General features: G+C 47.9%; 1 pseudogene; it reads right to left on the bottom strand.

The window, feature by feature from the left end:
- Positions 1-142: 142 nt before the first annotated feature.
- Positions 143-21,339, bottom strand: LOC124008052 (annotated as a pseudogene).
- Between the last annotated feature and the right edge of the window lie 1,804 nt (positions 21,340-23,143).

Below are 23,143 nucleotides of genomic sequence, written 5' to 3'. Positions count from 1 at the left end.
CATGGACAGCGACTAAGGCAGAATCCCCAACGTGGACTTTCAGCACCCCATGACAGTGGACAGCGCCTGGTTAAAGTGCAGCTTTAACGTTACAGGCCATTTATTTTTTTATATGGAATAAAAACAGCATATTATAGCAAGGTATATGAAAAACAAAATTTTATTTTCAATATACAGACAAAGACAATGGACAGGTGTGTTGCCAGAGATGGCCCTCTGGTGGCAGAAAAAAAAACATTACAGCCTATATGGAGTTACAGCCTATATGGAGTATATGGACAGAACCCCTTCGAATTTGTACATATTCATTTGAGTCATGTACTTGGTGGCTATTTCCAGATCTAAAACACCTTTAGGAGACATATAAAAGGCTACAATAGGGGTTGGATGAACAATTTGTCCACTTACTAATAACAGTTCTGATCTCAGAGGAAGATAATGATGAATATGCTGCTGTGATTTCCCTGTGTCCAGTTTTATTCTGTCCTCCACCTCAGCGTTTCTTCCAGGTGAACTTCCTCCTCGCTCCCTCCTGGCCCGGCTTCTTCCTCTCCTTAATTCTGGGGTCAGGGGTCAGCAGCCCAGCTGAGAAGGAGGCAGAGATGCAGGTCAAAGGTCAAACCAAAAATAGTACAATACATCAACAACAAAGCAACAGAGGAACAGCGGCCAGTGTTGTTCATTTGATGTAAATTAAAACGGTCCTTCTCTCAACACATATCAAAGCTGCAGGCTAAAGTTAAATCTACACTTAGTTTCCTCTATCGTACTCGCTCCTCTTTCACCCCAGCTGCCAGACTAACCCTGATTCAGATGACCATCCTACGCATGCTAGATTACGGAGACATAATTTGTAGATTGTTAGGTAAGGGTGCTCTTGAGCGGCTAGATGTTCTTTACCATTCGGCCATCAGATTTGCCACCAATGCTCCTTATAGGACACATCACTGCACTCTATACTCCTCTGTAAACTGGTCATCTCTGTATACCCGTCGCAAGACCCACTGGTTGATGCTTATTTATAAAACCCTCTTAGGCCTCACTCCCCCCTATCTGAGATATCTACTGCAGCTCCTCCACATACAACAACCGTTCCGCCAATCACATTCTGTTAAAGGTCCCCAAAGCACACACATCCCTGGGTCGCTCCTCTTTTCAGTTCGCTGCAGCTAGCAACTGGAACAAGCTGCAACAAACACTCAAACTGGACAGTTTATCTCAATCTCTTCATTCAAAGACTCAATCATGGACACTCTTACTGACAATTGTGGCTGCTTTGCGTGATGTATTATTGGCTTTACCTTCTTGCCCTTTGTGCTGTTGTCTGTGCTCAATAATGTTTGTACCATGTTTTGTGCTGCTACCATGTTGTGTTGCTACCATGCAGGACCATGCGGTCCTTCTGTAGCTCAGTTGGTAGAGCATGGCGCTTGTAACGCCAGGGTAGTGGGTTCGATCCCCGGGACCACCCATACATAGAATGTATGCACACATGACTGTAAGTCGCTTTGGATAAAAGCGTCTGCTAAATGGCATATATTATTATTATTATTATTATATGTTGTGTTGCTGCCATGCTGTTGTCATGTTGTGCTGCTGCCATGCTGTTGTCATGTTGTGCTGCTGCCATGCTGTTGTCATGTTGTGCTGCTGCCATGCTGTTGTCATGTTGTGCTGCTGCCATGCTGTTGTCATGTTGTGCTGCTGCCATGCTGTTGTCATGTTGTGCTGCTGCCATGCTGTTGTCATGTTGTGCTGCTGCCATGCTGTTGTCATGTTGTGCTGCTGCCATGCTGTTGTCATGTTGTGCTGCTGCCATGCTGTTGTCATGTTGTGCTGCTGCCATGCTGTTGTCATGTTGTGTTGCTGCCATTTTGTTGTCAGGTTGTGCTGCTACCATGCTGTTGTCATGTTGTGCTGTTGTCATGTTGTGCTGCTGCCATTTGTTGTGCTGCTGTTGTCATGTTGTGCCATGCTGTTGTCTGCTGTGCTGTTGTCATGTTGTGCTGCCCATGCTGTTGTCATGTTGTGCTGCTGCCATGCTGTTGTCATGTTGTGCTGCTGCCATGCTGTTGTCATGTTGTGCTGCTGCCATGCTGTTGTCATGTTGTGCTGCTACCATGCTGTTGTCATGTTGTGCTGCTGCTGTTGTCATGTTGTGCTGCTGCCATGCTGTTGTCATGTTGTGCTGCTGCCATGCTGTTGTCATGTTGTGTTGCTGCCATGCTGTTGTCATGTTGTGTTGCTGCCATGCTGTTGTCATGTTGTGTTGCTTCATGTTGTGCTGCTGCCATGCTGTTGTCATGTTGTGCTGCCATGCTGCCATGCTGTTGTCATGTTGTGTTGCTACCATGCTGTTGTCATGTTGTGCTGCTGCCATGCTGTTGTCATGTTGTGCTGCTACCATGCTGTTGTCATGTTGTGCTGCTACCATGCTGTTGTCATGTTGTGCTGCTACCATGCTGTTGTCATGTTGTGCTGCTACCATGCTGTTGTCATGTTGTGCTGCTACCATGTTGTTGTCATGTTGTGCTGCTACCATGCTGTTGTCATGTTGTGCTGCTACCATGCTGTTGTCATGTTGTGCTGCTACCATGCTGTTGTCATGTTGTGCTGCTGCCATGCTGTTGTCATGTTGTGCTGCTGCCATTTGTGCTGCTGCCATGCTGTTGTCATGTTGTGTTGCTACCATGCTGTTTTCGTGTTGTGTTGCTGCCATGCTGTTGTCATGTTGTGCTGCTGCCATGCTGTTGTCATGTTGTGCTGCTGCCATGCTGTTGTCATGTTGTGCTGCTGCCATGCTGTTGTCATGTTGTGCTGCTGCCATGCTGTTGTCATGTTGTGCTGCTGCCATGCTGTTGTCATGTTGTGCTGCTGCCATGCTGTTGTCATGTTGTGCTGCTGCCATGCTGTTGTCATGTTGTGTTGCTACCATGCTGTTGTCATGTTGTGTTGCTGCCATGCTGTTGTCATGTTGTGCTGCTGCCATGCTGTTGTCATGTTGTGCTGCTGCCATGCTGTTGTCATGTTGTGCTGCTGCCATGCTGTTGTCATGTTGTGCTGCTGCAATTTGTGCTGCTGCCATGCTGTTGTCATGTTGTGCTGCTGCCATGCTGTTGTCATGTTGTGCTGCTGCCATGCTGTTGTCATGTTGTGCTGCTGCCATGCTGTTGTCATGTTGTGCTGCTGCCATGCTGTTGTCATGTTGTGCTGCTGCCATGCTGTTGTCATGTTGTGCTGCTACCATGCTGTTGTCATGTTGTGCTGCTGCCATGCTGTTGTCATGTTGTGCTGCTGCCATTTGTGCTGCTGCCATGCTGTTGTCATGTTGTGCTGCTGCCATGCTGTTGTCATGTTGTGTTGCTGCCATGCTGTTGTCATGTTGTGTTGCTGCCATGCTGTTGTCATGTTGTGCTGCTGCCATGCTGTTGTCATGTTGTGCTGCTGCCATGCTGTTGTCATGTTGTGTTGCTGCCATGCTGTTGTCATGTTGTGCTGCTGCCATTTGTGCTGCTGCCATGCTGTTGTCATGTTGTGTTGCTGCCATGCTGTTGTCATGTTGTGTTGCTGCCATGCTGTTGTCATGTTGTGTTGCTGCCATTTGTGCTGCTGCCATGCTGTTGTCATGTTGTGCTGCTGCTATGCTTTTGTCATGTTGTGTTGCTGCCATGCTGTTGTCATGTTGTGTTGCTGCCATGCTGTTGTCATGTTGTGTTGCTGCCATTTGTGCTGCTGCCATGCTGTTGTCATGTTGTGCTGCTGCCATGCTGTTGTCATGTTGTGCTGCTGCCATGCTGTTGTCATGTTGTGCTGCTGCCATGCTGTTGTCATGTTGTGTTGCTGCCATTTGTGCTGCTACCATGCTGTTGTCATGTTGTGCTGCTACCATGCTGTTGTCATGTTGTGCTGCTGCCATGCTGTTGTCATGTTGTGCTGCTGCCATGCTGTTGTCATGTTGTGCTGCTGCCATTTGTGCTGCTGCCATTTGTGCTGCTGCCATGCTGTTGTCATGTTGTGCTGCTGCCATGCTATGTTGATGTCTTAAGTCTCTCTTTATGTAGTGATGTCTCTTGTGGTGATGTTTTTTAAAATCTTTATCGCAGCCCCCATCCCAGCAGGAGGCCTTTTGCCTCTTGGTAGGTCATCATTGTAAATAACAATTTGTTCTTAACCGACTTGCCTAATTAAATACAATTTAAAAAATACAACAATAGATAATGAAGCTTTCTGAATGATGTGTGTTAGTCGTGTGTGTGTGTAGTACCACTACCAACCTTGTCTCATGGTCTCCACCTGTCTCTCAGACAGAAAGCTCAGCATGGTGCGGGAGATGGCAAGGCGTAGCGCCCCCGCCTGGCTGGAATGGCCCCCGCCACTCACACTGCACTGCATGTCAAACCTCCCCAGCACCTCCACGAGGTGGAGGGGGAACATCAACTGCTCTGTGTCAGGGGGAGAGGAGAGGGATGGAGAGAAGGGAAGAGAGGGATGGGGAGAAGGGAGGGGGAAAGAGGGACGGAGATGGAAAGGAGGGAGGAGAGGGATGGGGAGGAGAGGGATGAGGAGGAGAAGAGGGAGGAGAGGGATGAGATGGTGAGAAGGGATGAGGAGGAGAGGAGGGAGGAGAGGGATGAGGAGGAGAAGAGGGAGGAGATGGTGAGAAGGGATGAGGAGGAGAGGAGGGAGGAGAGGGATGAGGAGGAGAGGAGGGAGGAGAGGGATGAGAGGGATGAGGAGGAGAGGGATGAGGAGAGAGAGAGAGAGAGAGAGAGAGAGAGAGAGAGAGAGAGAGAGAGAGAGAGAGAGAGAGAGAGAGAGAGAGAGAGAGAGAAAGCGAGAGAGGGAGGGAGGGAGGAGAGGGATGAAGAGGAGAGGGATAGGGAGGAGAGGGAGGAGATGGTGAGAAGGGATGAGGAGGAGAGGAGGGAGGAGAGGGATGAAGAGGAGAGGGAAAGGAGGGAGGAGAGGGATGGGGGGAGAGGGATGAGGAGGAGAGGAGGGAGGAGTGGGATCAGGAGGAGAGGGATGAGATGGTGAGAAGGGATGAGAGGGAGAGGAGGAGAGGGATGAGGAGGAGAGGAGGGAGGAGAGGCATGAAGAGGAGAGGGATGAGGAGGAGAGGAGGGAGTAGAGAGAGAGAGAGAGAGAGAGAGAAGGGAGGGGGGGTGGTGAGAAGGGATGAGGAGGAGAGGAGGGAGGAGAGGAGAGGGATGGAGATGGAAAGGAGGGAGGAAAGGGATGGGGAGGAGAGGGATGAGGAGGAGAGGGAGGGAGGAGGAGAGGGATGAGATGGTGAGAAGGGATGAAGAGGAGAGGAGGGAGGAGAGAGAGAGAGAGAGAGAGAGAATACCAGTTATCAACAGCAGTGGTTGTCTAGAGGATTGTAAAGAGCAGTGGTGTGTGTATAAAGTCCTGTTAACCTCTGTTAGAGCCACACGGTCATATTTAGACACCACAGCAGTCACTCTTCTGTCTCAGCATGAAAAAGACAGATGAGGGGTGTGTGTCTGAATGTGTATGTTCTGGCCCACATCCCAGCAGACTAAATGAAAGGCTTATTGCTGACACAGTCAAACCACCGTCACCCTTCAGGTCCTATTAGTCCTGTCTCAGTCTGTCCTCAGTCCAGGAGATAACACACACACACACACACACACACACACACACACACACACACACACACACACACACACACACACACACACAGTTGTGTAATTAACGCTGCTATATCCCAGATAAATAAAAGAGGCTATAAACGCAGTGAGGTGCAACATAAAGATACCTTTCGACAACGTTTTGAGAGTGCACGCGGATGGGGAGAGGAGTGTGGAAAGAAGCAGGGACTTGTGATTTCTTCTGTGGGAGAGGAAGCACTAACGAGCCATGTCAATCCTCTAAAGCTTCCTCTCTGATTTGTCTCCTACTTCATCAGTACGGTTTTCACTTTTTAATTACCGTTCATATATTTATTTATTTTTTCCTCAACTTTTTCACTCCGGACACGATTCGTCAGGACCTCCAACAGCCGAAGCTAAGTAGTAACATTAACATGATGCCTTCTAATTGTAGTCGCTGTGCTCGCCTTACGGCGAGGAAAGCTGTGCTACAAGCCCAGCTTCAGACGCAATCGTTAGGCAAGGGTAATTTCAGTGTAGGAAAGGATGAAACAGCGTCTGTGCCACTAGTAAGTACAGATAGTAGTATAAATCCCCTGGCACAGTCCCCGCAGCCGGACAACTTTCTCACGGTTTCTGGAAGGAAATGCTGTAGGAAAGCTCAACCGGTGTCGCTCATTCAGCCGACAGAAACTTTCAACCGGTTTTCCCCATTAAGCGAGTCGGAGTCAGAGGCCGAGTCTTCTCTGGTCTCTACTCCTCCCGTTACGGGGTCTGAGACGCCGAAGCTCCCCACCATTAGCTCTGACAAATTGAAAACTCTAGTCATTGGCGACTCCATTCCATTACCCGCAGTATTAGACTTAAAACGAATCATCCAGCGATCATACACTGTTTACCAGGGGGCAGGGCTACCGACGTTAAGGCTAATCTGAAGATGGTGCTGGCTAAAGCTAAAACTGGCGAGTATAGAGATATTGTTATCCACGTCGGCACCAACGATGTTAGGATGAAACAGTCAGAGATCACCAAGCGCAACATAGCTTCTGCGTGCATATCAGCTAGAAAGATGTGTCGGCATCGAGTAATTGTCTCTGGCCCCCTCCCAGTTAGGGGGAGTGATGAGCTCTACAGCGGAGTCTCACAACTCAATCGCTGGTTGAAAACTGTTTTCTGCCCCTCCCAAAAGATAGAATTTGTAGATAATTGGCCCTCTTTCTGGTACTCACCCACAAACAGGACCAAGCCTGACCTGCTGAGGAGTGACGGACTCCATCCTAGCTGGAGGGGTGCTCTCATCTTATCTGCCAACATAGACAGGGCTCTAACTCCTCTAGCTCCACAATGAAATAGGGTGCAGGCCAGGCAGCAGGCTGTTAGCCAGCCTGCCAGCATAGTGGAGTCTGCCACTAGCACAGTCAGTGTAGTCAGCTCAGCTATCACCATTGAGACCGTGTCTGTGCCTCGACCTAGGTTGGGCAAAACTAAACATGGCGGTGTTCGCCTTAGCAATCTCACTAGGATAAAGACCACCTCCATTCCTGTCATTACTGAAAGAGATCATGATACCTCACATCTCAAAATAGGGCTACTTAATGTTAGATCCCTTACTTCAAAGGCAATTCTAGTCAATGAACTAATCACTGATCATAATCTTGATGTGATTGGCCTGACTGAAACATGGCTTAAGCCTGATTAATTTACTGTGTTAAATGAGGCCTCACCTCCTGGCTACATTAGTGACCATATCCCCCATGCATCCCGCAAAGGCGGAGGTGTTGCTAACATTTACGATAGCAAATTTCAATTTACAAAAAAAAAATACATTTTCGTCTTTTGAGCTTCTAGTCATGAAATCTATGCAGCCTACTCAATCACTTTTTATAGCTACTGTTTACAGGCCTCCTGGGCCATATACAGCGTTTCTCACTGAGTTCCCTGAATTCCTATCGGACCTTGTAGTCATAGCAGATAATATTCTAATCTTTGGTGACTTTAATATTCACATGGAAAAGTCCACAGACCCACTCCAAAAGGCTTTCGGAGCCATCATCGACTCAGTGGGTTTTGTCCAACATGTCTCTGGATCCACTCACTGTCACAGTCATACACTGGACCTAGTTTTGTCCCATGGAATAAATGTTGTGGATCTTAATGTTTTTCCTCATAATCCTGGACTATCGGACCACCATTTTATTACGTTTGCAATTGCAACAAATAATCTGCTCAGACCCCAACCAAGGACCATCAAAAGTCGTGCTATAAATTCACAGACAACACAAAGATTCCTTGATGCCCTTCCTACCCAAGGACGCCAGAGGACAAAAATCAGTTAACCACCTAACTGAGGATCTCAATTTAACCTTGCGCAATACCCTAGATGCAGTTGAACCCCTAAAAACTAAAAACATTTCTCATAAGAAACTAGCTCCCTGGTACACAGAAAATACCCGAGCTCTGAAGCAAGCTTCCAGAAAATTGGAACGGAAATGGCGCCACACCAAACTGGAAGTCTTCCGACTAGCTTGGAAAGACGGTACCGTGCAGTACCGAAGAGCCCTTACTGCTGCTCGATCATCCTATTTTTCTATCTTAATTGAGGAAAATAAGAACAATCCGAAATTCCTTTTTGATACTGTCGCAAAGCTAACTTAAAAAGCAGCATTCCCCAAGAGAGGATGACTTTCACTTTAGCAGTGATAAATTCATGAACTTCTTTGAGGAAAAGATTATGATTATTAATAATATAAAAAATAATATATGCCATTTAGCGGACGCTTTTATCCAAAGCAACTTACAGTCATGTGTGCATATATGGGTGGTCCCGGGAATCGAACCCACTACCCTGGCGTTACAAGCACCATGCTCTACCAACTGAGCTACAGAAGGACCCTCTTTAAACCTGCGTATTCCTCCAAACCTCAGTTGTCCTGAGTCTGCACAACTCTGCCAGGACCTAGGATCAAGAGAGACGCTCAAGTGTTTTAGTACTATATCTCTTGACACAATGATGAAAATAATCATGGCCTCTAAACCTTCAAGCTGCATACTGGACCCTATTCCAACTAAACTACTGAAAGAGCTGCTTCCTGTGCTTGGCCCTCCTATGTTCAACATAATAAACGGCTCTCTATCGACCGGATTTGTACCAAACTCACTAAAAGTGGCAGTAATAAAGCCTCTCTTGAAAAAGCCAAACCTTGACCCAGAAAATATAAAAAACTATTGGCCTATATCGAATCTTCCATTCCTCTCAAAATTTTTAGAGAAGGCTGTTGCGCAGCAACTCACTGCCTTCCTGAAGACAAACAATGTATACGAAATGCTTCAGTCTGGTTTTAGACCCCATCATAGCACTGAGACGGCACTTGTGAAGGTGGTAAATGACACTTTAATGGCATCGGACCGAGGCTCTGCATCTGTCCTCGTGCTCCTAGACCTTAGTGCTGCTTTTGATACCATCGATCACCACATTCTTTTGGAGAGATTGGAAACCCAAATTGGTCTACACGGACATGTTCTGGCCTGGTTTAGATCTTATCTGTCGGAAAGATATCAGTTTGTCTCTGTGAATGGTTTGTCCTCTGACAAATCAACTGTAAATTTCGGTGTTCCTCAAGGTTCCGTTTTAGGACCACTATTGTTTTCACTATACATTTTACCTCTTGGGGATGTTATTCGAAAACATAATGTTAACTTTCACTGCTATGCGGATGACACACAGCTGTACATTTCAATGAAACATGGTGAAGCCCCAAAATTGCCCTCGCTAGAAGCATGTGTTTCAGACATAAGGAAGTGGATGGCTGCAAACTTTCTACTATTAAACTCGGACAAAACAGAGATGCTTGTTCTAGGTCCCAAGAAACAAAGAGATCTTCTGTTGAATCTGACAATTAATCTTAATGGTTGTACAGTCGTCTCAAATAAAACTGTGAAGGACCTCTGCGTTACTCTGGACCCTGATCTCTCTTTTGAAGAACATATCAAGACCATTTCGAGGACAGCTTTTTTCCATCTACGTAATATTGCAAAAATCAGAAACTTTCTGTCCAAAAATGATGCAGAAAAATGAATCCATGCTTTTGTCACTTCTAGGTTAGACTACTGCAATGCTCTACTTTCTGGCTACCCGGATAAAGCACTAAATAAACTTCAGTTAGTGCTAAATACGGCTGCTAGAATCCTGACTAGAAACAATTTTTTTTATCATATTACTCCAGTGCTAGCCTCTCTACACTGGCTTCCTGTCAAAGCAAGGGCTGATTTCAAGGTTTTACTGCTAACCTACAAAGCATTACATGGGGTTGCTCCTACCTATCTCTCTGATTTGGTCCTGCCGTACATACCTACACGTACGCTACGGTCACAAGACGCAGGCCTCCTAATTGTCCCTAGAATTTCTAAGCAAACAGCTGGAGGCAGGGCTTTCTCCTATAGAGCTCCATTTTTATGGAACGGTCTGCCTACCCATGTCAGAGACGCAAACTCGGTCTCAACCTTTAAGTCTTTACTGAAGACTCATCTCATCTCAGCTGGGCTCCCTGCCTGTGCCATTAAACCCCTACAACTCATCCAGAACGCCGCAGCCCGTCTGGTGTTCAACCTTCCCAAGTACTCTCACGTCACCCCGCTCCTCCACTCTCTCCACTGGCTTCCAGTTGAAGCTTGCATCCGCTACAAGACCATGGTGCTTGCCTACGGAGCTGTGAGGGGAACGGCACCTCAGTACCTCCAGGCTCTGATCAGGCCCTACACCCAAACAAGGGCACTGCGTTCATCCACCTCTGGCCTGCTCGCCTCCCTACCACTGAGGAAGTACAGTTCCCGCTCAGCCCAGTCAAAACTGTTCGCTGCTCTGGCCCCCAATGGTGGAACAAACTCCCTCACCACGCCAGGACAGCGGAGTCAATCACCACCTTCCGGAGACACCTGAAACCCCACCTCTTTAAGGAATACCTAGGATAGGATAAAGTAATCCTTCTCACCCCCCCCCCTTAAAAGATTTAGATGCACTATTGTAAAGTGGCTGTTCCACTGGATGTCTTAAGGTGAATGCACCAATTTGTAAGTCGCTCTGGATAAGAGCGTCTGCTAAATGACTTAAATGTAAATGTAATGTCTTCAGTGGGTCATATGATTGAGTGTAGTCTGGCCCAGGAGTGGGAAGGTGAACGGAAAGGCTCTGGAGCAACGAACCACCCTTGCTGTCTCTGCCTGGCCGGTTCCCCTCTTTCCACTGGGATTCTCTGCCTCTAACCCTATTACAGGGGCTGAGTCACTGGCTTACTGGGGCTCTCTCATGCCGTCCCTGCAGGGGGTGCGTCACCTGAGTGGGTTGATTCACTGTTGTGGTCATCCTGTCTGGGTTGGCCCCCCCCTTGGGTTGTGCCGTGGCGGAGGTCTTTGTGGGCTATACTCAGCCTTGTCTCAGGATGGTAAGTTGGTGGTTGAAGATATCCCTCTAGTGGTGTGGGGGCTGTGCTTTGGAGAAGTGGGTGGGGTTATATCCTTCCTGTTTGGCCCTACTTCCCCTGTCCTATTCGGTGTCCTGTGTGAATCTAAGTGTGCGTTCTCTAATTCTCTCCTTATTTCTTTCTCTCTCTCGGAGGACCTGAGCCCTAGGACCATGCCCCAGGACTACCTGACATGATGACTCCTTGTTGTCCCCAGTCCACCTGGCCATGCTGCTGCTCCAGTTTCAACTGACCTGAGCCCTAGGACCATGCCCCAGGACTACCTGACATGATGACTCCTTGCTGTCCCCAGTCCACCTGGCCATGCTGCTGCTCCAGTTTCAACTGTTCTGCCTTACTATTATTCGACCATGCTGGTCATTTATGAACATTTGAACATCTTGGCCATGTTCTGTTATAATCTCCACCCGGCACAGCCAGAAGAGGACTGGCCACCCCACATAGCCTGGTTCCTCTCTAGGTTTCTTCCTAGGTTTTGGCCTTTCTAGGGAGTTTTTCCTAGCCACCGTGCTTCTACACCTGCATTGCTTGCTGTTTGGGGTTTTAGGGTGGGTTTCTGTACAGCACTTTGAGATATCAGCTGATGTACGAAGGGCTATATAAATAAAATTTGATTTGATTTGAAAGCACATGCTATTTGAAAACATTACGGTGGATGTCTACTGGGAAGGGATACGGACCGGTCTTGCAGGACAGGGAAGTAGTGGACATAGTTTGTCCCGTTGATGCTAATGGATCCTGAACCGCTGTCTCTCAGTAGGACAGTACCCGTAGCGGTCTTCCTTCTGCCTGGAGAGACACACACAACTTATTCCTAGATCTTCCTAGATCTCCCTCTTCTACCATGAAGCCCTGGTCAACCAATGACTGTAGGTCATTCTTCAAAAGGTAAAGATCACTGAAACTGTCATGAAATTTAGACCCTGTTTCTGTCAACTGCTTTAAGACAAATGTAAATAAATGCTACTCGTAACATATTGATCCATTGATTGATAAAAGCCCCGTCGTATTAATTGATTGCGGTTTACCATCTCCGGTGCTAAGCCACTCCGTGCTGGTCGTATTGTAGGGGCTGGACCTGCTGCTTGGAGGACTGGATCTCCAGCTGTCTGCGGTAGCGCTGGACAAAGTCCTCCTCCACAGAGCAGTAGGGCAGAGACAGCAACCTCTCCATCAGCTGGATGAACCGTGCATACTGACGAGAGACACACGCAACATGGAAGAACAGGAGTAGCCCCTAGACGCTGATCTTGGGTCAGTTGATCATTTCCCCAACTAATGGCAAAGGTTAGGATTGGGGGAGGGGAAGCTGACCCTGGATCAGTAGGGGAAACGTCACCCCGGAGCATAAGTACATAAGCACACATGCCTACTTTCTATTGGCGTTGAGGGCTCTGTTCAGTGTCTAAACAGCAACCTCCTGTGGTGACTAGGTAAACTGCATCCTACCAGTAATACAGTATCTAGCATGCCAACAACCAGGTGTAACAGTATAATTTTTAAACCGTCCCCTCGCCCATACCCGGGCGCGAACCAGGGACCTTCTGCACACATCAACAACAGTCACCCTCGAAGCATCGTTACCCATCGCTCCACAAAAGCCGTGGCCCTTGCAGAGCAAGGGGAATTACTACTTCAAGGTCTCAGAGCAAGTGACGTAACCGATTGAAACGCTATTTAGCGCACACCGCTAACTAAGCTAGCCGTTTCACATCCGTTACACAGGTTTCCAGTCAACCTTCTATGTGAGTTAAGAACATGTCAGATACAAATACTGGAAGGCATGATGGAAACAGCAAAGTTGTCGGTAAGCTTTCCAAATGTTGCAAATATTGATATAATAACCATCATATGGAAGTAAACTTGGAGTCACGACCCAGGAAACCATCCAGTTTATTAGACTACAGATGAAATAAATGATGATGAAGGACCAGGGAGAGGGACCAGGGAGAGGGATCCTTGGCATCCTGGGTGAAGAGATCCTTTCCTCTCAGACGGTCCGGGTGCTTCTCTACTGCCAGGGCTTTAGTGAAGGTGTCCTGAATGGGACAGGAGGACACAGACGACCAGATTAAACAACATGGAACACTCTATGGTCTATGAACCTTTCACTCAGTGTTAACAATGTGTATTTGTGTTGTATCAAGAAAAGACCAGTATGGAATGCACTGTATACTCTGGAGCGTGTGCGCGCGCACACACACACACACACACTAGAGATAAAGAAAGACAGAGAATTCTCCATTATGAAAGCAGATCCCATATCTGTCCCCATCCTTGGCTGGATTTAATTGGGTGGGAAAATTGAATTGGGGAGCACTTGGGCTAAAGCTTACTCCCCCTTTCTCCCCAAGAAGCCGACATGAAGAGCGAGAGGGCGAGCTACCCGCTGTCTGCGGGCACGCTTATCTAAATAGGCATGGAGCCCACGAGCTTGGCATTAGCCCATCAAGTGTGGTACAGTACATTAAGGCTGGTGGTAGAGGGCCCAGACCTGACCCGGGCCAGCAGCCTAGCATTATGGTCACGTCCCAAAGCAGCCTCAACCCCCCCCACCCGCGGTCGGGTGAGAACTCATTTCCCTGTCCATTATTCAGCAGATGTTTGTTTAATTCCTTCTTGATAGAGTGGAGTCTAATCCGCCGCCACTCCACCACAGAGAGACAGAGGGAGACAGAGAGAGAGAGGGGAGGGGGGGGGGAGCAAACATCAAGCAAAAACCAATTTGTGTCACAAAAAAAGAAGTAATAAAATAATCTTCATAAAAAGGGAGGGCAGGTGGTGGTGTGAGGGGGTTTGGCGTTACACATTTGAACACTGGGCCCAACAATGGCTGGGAAATGATTGAGGTATAGAGGCCTGGATGAAAAAGAGGAGGATAGTGGGAGACAAGCCAGTCATACAGAGAGAAAGAGATATAGAAGAGTAATGGATGACTTCTATACTTTTATTTTATACTCAACTCACTAGTCTAGTTCTTCAAATTCAATAAGCAGCGTGAAGCAGCACCCTGTTAGCATGCTTTTGATTTGTCTTCACCAGTGAGCCCTTACATAGCAAAGCTCTGAGGAATATGAGAAGGAAATCCTCCAACATCAGAGGCTCCAGAGTCCAGAGTCAGGAACCCCTGGTTCCCCTCAGCAGTGGGTAGGGTAGGGGGTAGTCAGGAACCCCTGGTTCCCCTCAGCAGTGGGTAGGGTAGGGGTAGTCAGGAACCCTGGTTCCCCTCAGCAGAGGGTAGGGTAGGGGGTAGTCAGGAACCCCTGGTTCCCCTCAGCAGTGGGTAGGGTAGGGGGTAGTCAGGAACCCCTGGTTCCCCTCAGCAGTGGGTAGGGTAGGGGTAGTCAGGACCGCTGGTTCCCCTCAGCAGTGGGTAGGGGTAGTCAGGAACTCCTGGTTCCCCTCAGCAGAGGGTAGGAGGCAGTCAGGTACCCTTGGTTACCCTCAGCAGAGGGTAGGGTAGGGGGTAGTCAGGTACCCCTGGTTCCCCTCAGCAGAGGGTAGGGCAGGGGGTAGTCAGTGAGGGGGGAGTAAACCCAACAGAACCACAGAGCACTCAACCTGGTTCCCCTCAAGCCTCTTCCTGGGTATACACACAGCCAGCTGTACACCCCAATGACTTGGCAGAGCTGGTTCCCCTCAGTGGTGTGTGTGTGTGGGTAGTGTGTGTGTGTGTGTGTGTGTGTTCCCCTCAGTGTGTGTGTGGTTCCCCTCAGTGTGTGTGTGTGTTCCCCTCAGTGTGTGGGGTGTGTGTGTGTGTGTGTGTGTGTGTGTGTGTGTGTGTGTGTGTGTGTGTGTGTGTGTGTGTGTGTGTGTTGTGATGTATTATGGGGTCGGGGGGAGGTGTTGTGGCTGTAAATACAGTACTGTGCACATGTAAGTAGATGTGTGTTTGCAGAGTTAATTAACACAAATGTTGGGATTGTGATTCTTCCAGAGGTATCAAACAATACGTTGTGAAGTGAGAGAGACACATAGAAAGAGGGGGAAACAGAGGGTGTAGTGACCCGTCCCCCTTTTCATCTCAGACTCAGTTCTCCCCTGTAAGGCACACTGGGGTGTTTGTTGTACATGGTCGAGTTGCACTACAGGGGTCCGGGCTGAGAGGGGGAGGGGGAAGGGGGGGAAGAGATAAAAGCCAAAAGAGTGGAGGGGGTGAGTTCCCCGTCACAGAGAAGAGAGAGAGCAGTAGACTGTTTACTGTTATTTTTTATTGGTTATTTGACTATTGTTTATTATCTAGTTAACATATGTTTCACAAGCCAATGAAACTCTTAAAATCGAATTGAGAGAAACAGAGTAGTTTTCCCTCAGACAGACAGACAGACAGACAGACAGACAGACAGACAGACAGACAGACAGACAGACAGACAGACAGACAGACAGACAGACAGACAGCCCTCCCTCCCTCCCTCCCTCCCTCCCTCCCTCCCTCCCTCCCTCCCTCCCTCCCTCCCTCCCTCTCAGACACGTCTGGTCTGACATCCCTATTTAAAGTAACAGCAGGGAGCCAGGAGTTGCTGCAGGGCATGGGAAGGGATGGGGGGGTTGACAAGAAGACAAAAATATTGCCAGGTTACACACACTTCTTATCTGCCGGAGAAACACACCTCTGTCCTCGGTCAAATCAACCATATAAACAAGAGGGAGGTAAAGAGGGTGAACGAGCGGGTGTGAAGGAAAAATACAGAAGATGGAGGGATGGAGGGTAAGCTGAGTGGGTAGAGGTGGGTAGCTAATCTACAGCACCGGTCTCCAGGGACCCTCTACCTCTCTGGTGAAATCCCCAGGGCAGAGCAGCTCTCATCCAGGCACAAAGCCTGACTATCAGCCATGGTAGTCACCGAGCCAGGCCTGAAACACGATTTAGGACAGGGACAGAGGGGCCCGTCACAGACACAGTCACGCCCCCTGTCTGTCTGCACCCCTCCCTACCTTCCACAACCCACCTCTCCCAAATACCCCCACCCCCCTCCCTCTCACACTGCTCCTACTCTCACCATCCCACCTCCAGCCACATCGCTCTCCATACCTTCCCTCCCTCCTCACCTGGCCTTCCTGCTGTATTCAGCTGTAGCTCTGGCTGTGTGTGTGAAATGGGATGTGACAGGAGCACCTTTCCCTGGGGATCAGAAGCCTCTCCCTCCCATAAATAGGGCCCTGGAGGTGAAGACTGGGGGCTTTCTACCTCCAGAAAAACATCCCCCCTCAGTCTTTCTCACTCATACACCCAGTACTCACGTGCATTAGAGAGTAGTAGGACTGCTTTCCTGTGTAGAACAGAAAGTGGAATGGCCGTCTATCTGCGCCCCATTGGACAACTAGAGGATATATACATATATGAGAGAGAGAGAATTAGGCCATTGGTGTAAACCACTTTACCTTGTAGCCCAATCAGTTAGAGATTGAGCAAGACTCAAGAGGTCCCCCTGCTGGTGATGTTGTGAAAGTGCAGCTCTCACACAGTGAAAATGACCATAGGAGTAGAACAATCCATCTCAGTTGTAAATCTATTTAAAAAGGACCTACCTCTCTGTTTTGGAAACACCTCATCCGGATGCTGGAAAAAAATATGAAGATTTTGAATCACTAATGAATATGACGTTTCTGAGTAAATACACATACATGAGACAGAAAAAGGAGACAGGGAGGAAGTCTTACCTTCATCAGTTGATTGGCTTTATTTTTTAAACAGGCCGGAGGGGAACAGGGCGAAACCTTTAGTTTAAACAGCCAGCTCTAAACAGGGAGAAACCTTTAAACAGCCAGCTCTAAACAGAGAGAAACATTTAGTTTAAACAGCCAGCTCTGAACAGGGAGAAACCTTTAGTTTAAACAGCCAGCTCTAAACAGGGAGATACCTTTAAACAGCCAGCTCTAAACAGGGAGAAACCTTTAAACAGCCAGCTCTAAACAGGGAGAAACCTTTAAACAGCCAGCTCTAAACAGGGAGAAACCTTTAAACAGCCAGCTCTAAACAGGGAGAAACCTTTAAACAGCCAGCTCTAAACAGGGAGAAACCTTTAGTTTAAACAGCCAGCTCTAAACAGGGAGAAACCTTTAGTTTAAACAGCCAGCTCTAAACAGGGAGAAACCTTTAGTTTAAACAGCCAGCTCTAAACAGGGAGAAACCTTTAAACAGCCAGCTCTAAACAGGGAGAAACCTTTAAACAGCAAACAGCCAGCTCTAAACAGGGAGAAACCTTTAGTTTAAATAACCAGCTCTAAACAGGGAGAAACCTTTAAACAGCCAGCTCTAAACAGAGAGAAACATTTAGTTTAAACAGCCAGCTCTGAACAGGGAGAAACCTTTAAACAGCCAGCTCTAAACAGGGAGAAACATTTAGTTTAAACAGCCAGCTCTGAACAGGGAGAAACCTTTAAACAGCAAACAGCCAGCTCTGAACAGGGAGAAATCTTTAAACAGCCAGCTCTAAACAGGGAGAAACCTTTAGTTTAAACAGCCAGCTCTAAACAGGGAGAAACCTTTAGTTTAAACAGCCAGCTCTAAACAGGGAGAAACCTTTAGTTTAAACAGCCAGCTCTGAACAGGGAGAAACCTTTAGTTTAAACAGCCAGCTCTGAACAGGGAGAAACCTTTAGTTTAAACAGCCAGCTCTAAACAGGGAGAAACCTTTAAACAGCCAGCTCTAAACAGGGAGAAACCTTTAGTTTAAACAGCCAGCTCTGAACAGGGAGAAACCTTTAAACAGCCAGCTCTAAACAGGGAGAAACCTTTAAACAGACAGCTCTAAACAGGGAGAAACCTTTAGTTTAAACAGCCAGCTCTGAACAGGGAGAAACCTTTAGTTTAAACAGCCAGCTCTAAACAGGGAGAAACCTTTAAACAGCCAGCTCTGAACAGGGAGAAACCTTTAGTTTAAACAGCCAGCTCTGAACAGGGAGAAACCTTTAGTTTAAACAGCCAGATCTAAACAGGGAGAAATCTTTAAACAGCCAGCTCTAAACAGGGAGAAACCTTTAGTTTAAACAGCCAGCTCTAAACGGGGAGAAACCTTTAAACAGCCAGCTCTAAACAGGGAGAAACCTTTAAACAGCCAGCTCTAAATAGGGAGAAACCTTTAAACAGCCAGCTCTAAACAGGGAGAAACCTTTAGTTTAAACAGCCAGCTCTAAACAGGGAGAAACCTTTAGTTTAAACAGCCAGCTCTAAACAGGGAGAAACCTTTAAACAGCCAGCTCTAAACAGGGAGAAACCTTTAGTTTAAACAGCCAGCTCTAAACAGGGAGAAACCTTTAGTTTAAACAGCCAGCTCTAAACAGGGAGAAACCTTTAAACAGCCAACTCTAAACAGGGAGAAACCTTTAAACCGCCAGCTCTAAACAGGGAGAAACCTTTAAACAGCCAGCTCTAAACAGGGAGAAACCTTTAAACAGCCAGCTCTAAACAGGGAGAAACCTTTAAACAGCCAACTCTAAACAGGGAGAAACCTTTAGTTTAAACAGCCAGCTCTAAACAGGGAGAAACCTTTAGTTTAAACAGCCAGCTCTAAACAGGGAGAAACCTTTAAACAGCCAGCTCTAAACAGGGAGAAACCTTTAAACAGCAAACAGCCAGCTCTAAACAGGGAGAAACATTTAAACAGCCAGCTCTAAACAGGGAGAAACCTTTAAACAGCCAGCTCTAAACAGGGAGAAACCTTTAAACAGCCAACTCTAAACAGGGAGAAACCTTTAGTTTAAACAGCCAGCTCTAAACAGGGAGAAACCTTTAGTTTAAACAGCCAGCTCTAAACAGGGAGAAACCTTTTAGTTGTTCATTTTAATTGTATTTATTTCACCTTTATTTAACCAGGTAGGCAAGTTGAGAACAAGTTCTCATTTACAATTGCGACCTGGCCAAGATAAAGCATAGCAGTGTGAACAGACAACAACACAGAGTTACACATGGAGTAAAACAAACATACAGTCAATAATACAGTAGAAACATAATTCTATATACAATGTGAGCAAATGAGGTGAGATACGGGAGGTAAAGGCAAAAAGGCCATGGTGGCGAAGTAAATACAATATAGCAAGTAAAACACTGGAATGGTAGATTTGCAGTGGAAGAATGTGCAAAGTAGAGATATAAATAATGGGGTGCAAAGGACCAAAATAAATAAATAAATACAGTAGGGAAAGAGGTAGTTGTTTGGGCTAAATTATAGATGGGCTATGTACAGGTGCAGTAATCTGCGAGCTGCTCTGACAGCTGGTGCTTAAAGCTAGTGAGGGACATAAGTGTTCCGAGTTTCAGAGATTTTTGTAGTTCTTTCCAGTCATTGGCAGCAGAGAACTGGAAGGAGAGGCGGCCAAAGGAAGAATTGGTTTTGGGGGTGACCAGAGAGATATACCTGCTGGAGCGCGTGCTACAGGTGGGTGATGCTATGGTGACCAGCGAGGTGAGATAAGGGGGGACTTTACCTAGCAGGGTCTTGTAGATGACATGGAGCCAGTGGGTTTGGCGACGAGTATGAAGCGAGGGCCAGCCAACGAGAGCATACAGGTCGCAGTGGTGGGTAGTATATGGGGCTTTGGTGACAAAACGGATGGCACGGTGATAAACTGCATCCAATTTATTGAGTAGGGTATTGGAGGCTATTTTGTAAATGACATCGCCGAAGTTGAGGATCGGTAGGATGAAGGATGCTTTGTTGCGAAATAGGAAGCCAATTCTAGATTTAACTTTGGATTGGAGATGTTTGATGTGAGTCTGGAAGGAGAGTTTACAGTCTAACCAGACACCTAGCGATTTGTAGTTGTCCACATATTCTAAGTCAGAGCCGTCCAGAGTAGTGATGTTGGACGGGCGGGCAGGTAGCGATCGGTTGAAGAGCATGCATTTAGTTTTACTTGTATTTAAGAGCAATTGGAGGCCACGGAAGAAGGGTTGTATGGCATTGAAGCTCGTCTGGAGGGTTGTTAACACAGTGTCCAAAGAAGGTATACAGAGTGGTGTCGTCTGCGTAGAGGTGGATCAGAGACTCACCAGCAGCAAGAGCGACATCATTGACGTATACAGAGAAGAGAGTCGGTCCAAGAATTAAACCCTGAGGCACCCCCATAGAGACTGCCAGAGGCCCGGACAACAGGCCCTCCGATTTGACACACTGAACTCTATCAGAGAAGTAGTTGGTGAACCAGGTGAGGCAATCATTTGAGAAACCAAGGCTATCGAGTCTGCCGATGACGATGTGGTGATTGACAGAGTCGAAAGCCTTTTTTAAACAGCCGGCTCTGAACAGGGAGAAACATTTAGTTTAAACAGCCAGCTCTGAACAGGGATAAATGATAGTAGCAGCCAGGCTAGCTAACAGGTTTTAGAGAGGAGACACTCAAGTCTTAAGAGTTCAGATAAAGGCTAGAGGGAAGTTCCTTGAGAACAGCAGTGAAAGTTAGAGGGGAGAGAGAACAAACAAACAAACAGCTAGGTGACAGGAACCAGAGGACAGACTAGAGTCACCAGTTCACCCTAAGTTCACACACTCACAGCCAGTCTCCTTGTGAAGGCAGCAGAGTGGAGCCAGGTCATTAGTGCTGCTACAGATGGCACTACCCTTGACAGGGTGTGTGTGTGGGGGGGGTAGGCTGAAGGCGTGTGTGTGTTGGGGGGGTCTGAAGGTTTGTGTGCGTGTGTGTGGGGGAGAGTCTGAAGGTGTGTGTGTGTGTGTGTGTGTGTGTGTGTGGGAGGAGAGGGGGACAGACAGGTAGTGTCCACCCTGCCACTATTCTCCAAACAGTCTGCTCATCCCTCCTCTCCCTCATCTTTAACTTATTTTCCTCCTTCACTCTGTCTGCTCAATTAAGAGAGGGAACAGGTGCTAGAAGGAGAGAGCATGTTGCAGCCTTTTGGGCTGTCAAGACGAGGGGAATCAAAGAGAGAGAGAGAGAGAGAGAGGTGGAAGAGAGAGAGGCAGGTGAGGGGGAGGTAAAAAGAAGAAGACAGGAGGAGGAGAGTGGAACACTGTGCCAGATGAAGGCAGCACCTGTTCATTTCATACCCTAGGCTGCAATATGGCAGAGTCCCCTAGGGAGAGACAGAGAGAGGGGAAAGGGAGAGACCTTCTCCCTGCCACAGATTTCACTGTGTTGTTCACAGCACTCTAGATTCCTCTACTCGGTCTGAACTCCATCGATGTCAATAAAACAACTTAAAGAGAGTACTGCTACACAATAGTTTCTGCCCAGTGCCTAATTTAGAAACTAAGTTTCACTTTAATTATCTCACTTGCTAACACTTGCATTGTTTGCGCTACTAGGAATGTCACATCAACTGAACCAGAGTCAACAATAACACACAGGCGCAAGTCTCCCCTAATTACCCCTCCAGTGGTCCCCATTACCCCTCCTTTTCCCCTAATTATCCCCTAATTACCTCTCAAGTGGTCCCCATTACCCCTCCTTTTCCCCTAATTACCCCTCCAGTGGTCCCCATTACCCCTCCTTTCCCCTAATTACCCCCACCAGTCCCCATTACCCCTCCTTTTCCCCGAATTACCCCTCCAGTCGTCCCCATTACCCCTCCTTTTCCCCTAATTACCCCTCCAGTGGTCCCCATTACCCCTCCTTTCCCCTAATTACCCCTCCAGTGGTCCCCATTACCCCTCATTTCCCCTAATTACCCCTCCTTTTCCCCTAATTACCCCTCCAGTGGTCCCCATTACCCCTCATTTCCCCCTAATTACCCCTCCTTTTTCCCTAATTACCCCTCCAGTGGTCCCCATTACCCCTCCTTTCCCCTAATTACCCCTCCAGTGGTCCCCATTACCCCTCATTTCCCCTAATTACCCCTCCTTTTCCCCTAATTACCCCTCCAGTGGTCCCCATTACCCCTCATTTCCCCTAATTACCCCTCCTTTTTCCCTAATTACCCCTCCAGTGGTCCCCATTACCCCTCCTTTTCCCCTAATTACCCATCCAGTGGTCCCCATTACCCCTCCTTTCCCCTAATTACCCCCACCAGTCCCCATTACCCCTCCTTTTCCCCTAATTACCCCTCCAGTCGTCCCCATTACCCCTCCTTTTCCCCTAATTACCCCTCCAGTGGTCCCCATTACCCCTCCTTTCCCCTAATTACCCCTCCAGTGGTCCCCATTACCCCTCCTTTTCCCCTAATTACCCCTCCTTTTTCCCTAATTACCCCTCCAGTGGTCCCCATTACCCCTCATTTTCCCCTAATTACCCCTCCTTTTTCCCTAATTACCCCTCCAGTGGTCCCCATTACCCCTCCTTTTCCCCTAATTACCCATCCAGTGGTCCCCATTACCCCTCCTTTCCCCCTAATTACCCCTCCAGTGGTCCCCATTACCCCTCCTTTTCCCCTAATTATCCCTAATTACCTCTCAAGTGGTCCCCATTACCCCTCCTTTTCCCCTAATTACCCCTCCAGTGGTCCCCATTACCCCTCCTTTCCCCTAATTACCCCCACCAGTCCCCATTACCCCTCCTTTTCCCCTAATTACCCCTCCAGTCGTCCCCATTACCCCTCCTTTTCCCTCCAGTGGTCCCCATTACCCCTCCTTTCCCCTAATTACCCCTCCAGTGGTCCCCATTACCCCTCATTTCCCCCTAATTACCCCTCCTTTTCCCCTAATTACCCCTCCAGTGGTCCCCATTACCCCTCATTTCCCCCTAATTACCCCTCCTTTTTCCCTAATTACCCCTCCAGTGGTCCCCATTACCCCTCCTTTTCCCCTAATTACCCATCCAGTGGTCCCCATTACCCCTCCTTTCCCCTAATTACCCCCACCAGTCCCCATTACCCCTCCTTTTCCCCTAATTACCCCTCCAGTCATCCCCATTACCCCTCCTTTTCCCCTAATTACCCCTCCAGTGGTCCCCATTACCCCTCCTTTCCCCTAATTACCCCTCCAGTGGTCCCCATTACCCCTCCTTTTCCCCTAATTACCCCTCCTTTTTCCCTAATTACCCCTCCAGTGGTCCCCATTACCCCTCATTTTCCCCAATTACCCCTCCTTTTTCCCTAATTACCCCTCCAGTGGTCCCCATTACCCCTCCTTTTCCCTTAATTACCCATCCAGTGGTCCC

The sequence above is a fragment of the Oncorhynchus gorbuscha genome, linkage group LG21 (assembly GCF_021184085.1).
Source record: "Oncorhynchus gorbuscha isolate QuinsamMale2020 ecotype Even-year linkage group LG21, OgorEven_v1.0, whole genome shotgun sequence".
Lineage (NCBI taxonomy): Eukaryota > Metazoa > Chordata > Actinopteri > Salmoniformes > Salmonidae > Oncorhynchus > Oncorhynchus gorbuscha.
The sequence above is the reverse complement of the archived record's forward strand: the minus strand, read 5'-3'. Positions and strand labels throughout refer to the sequence as shown.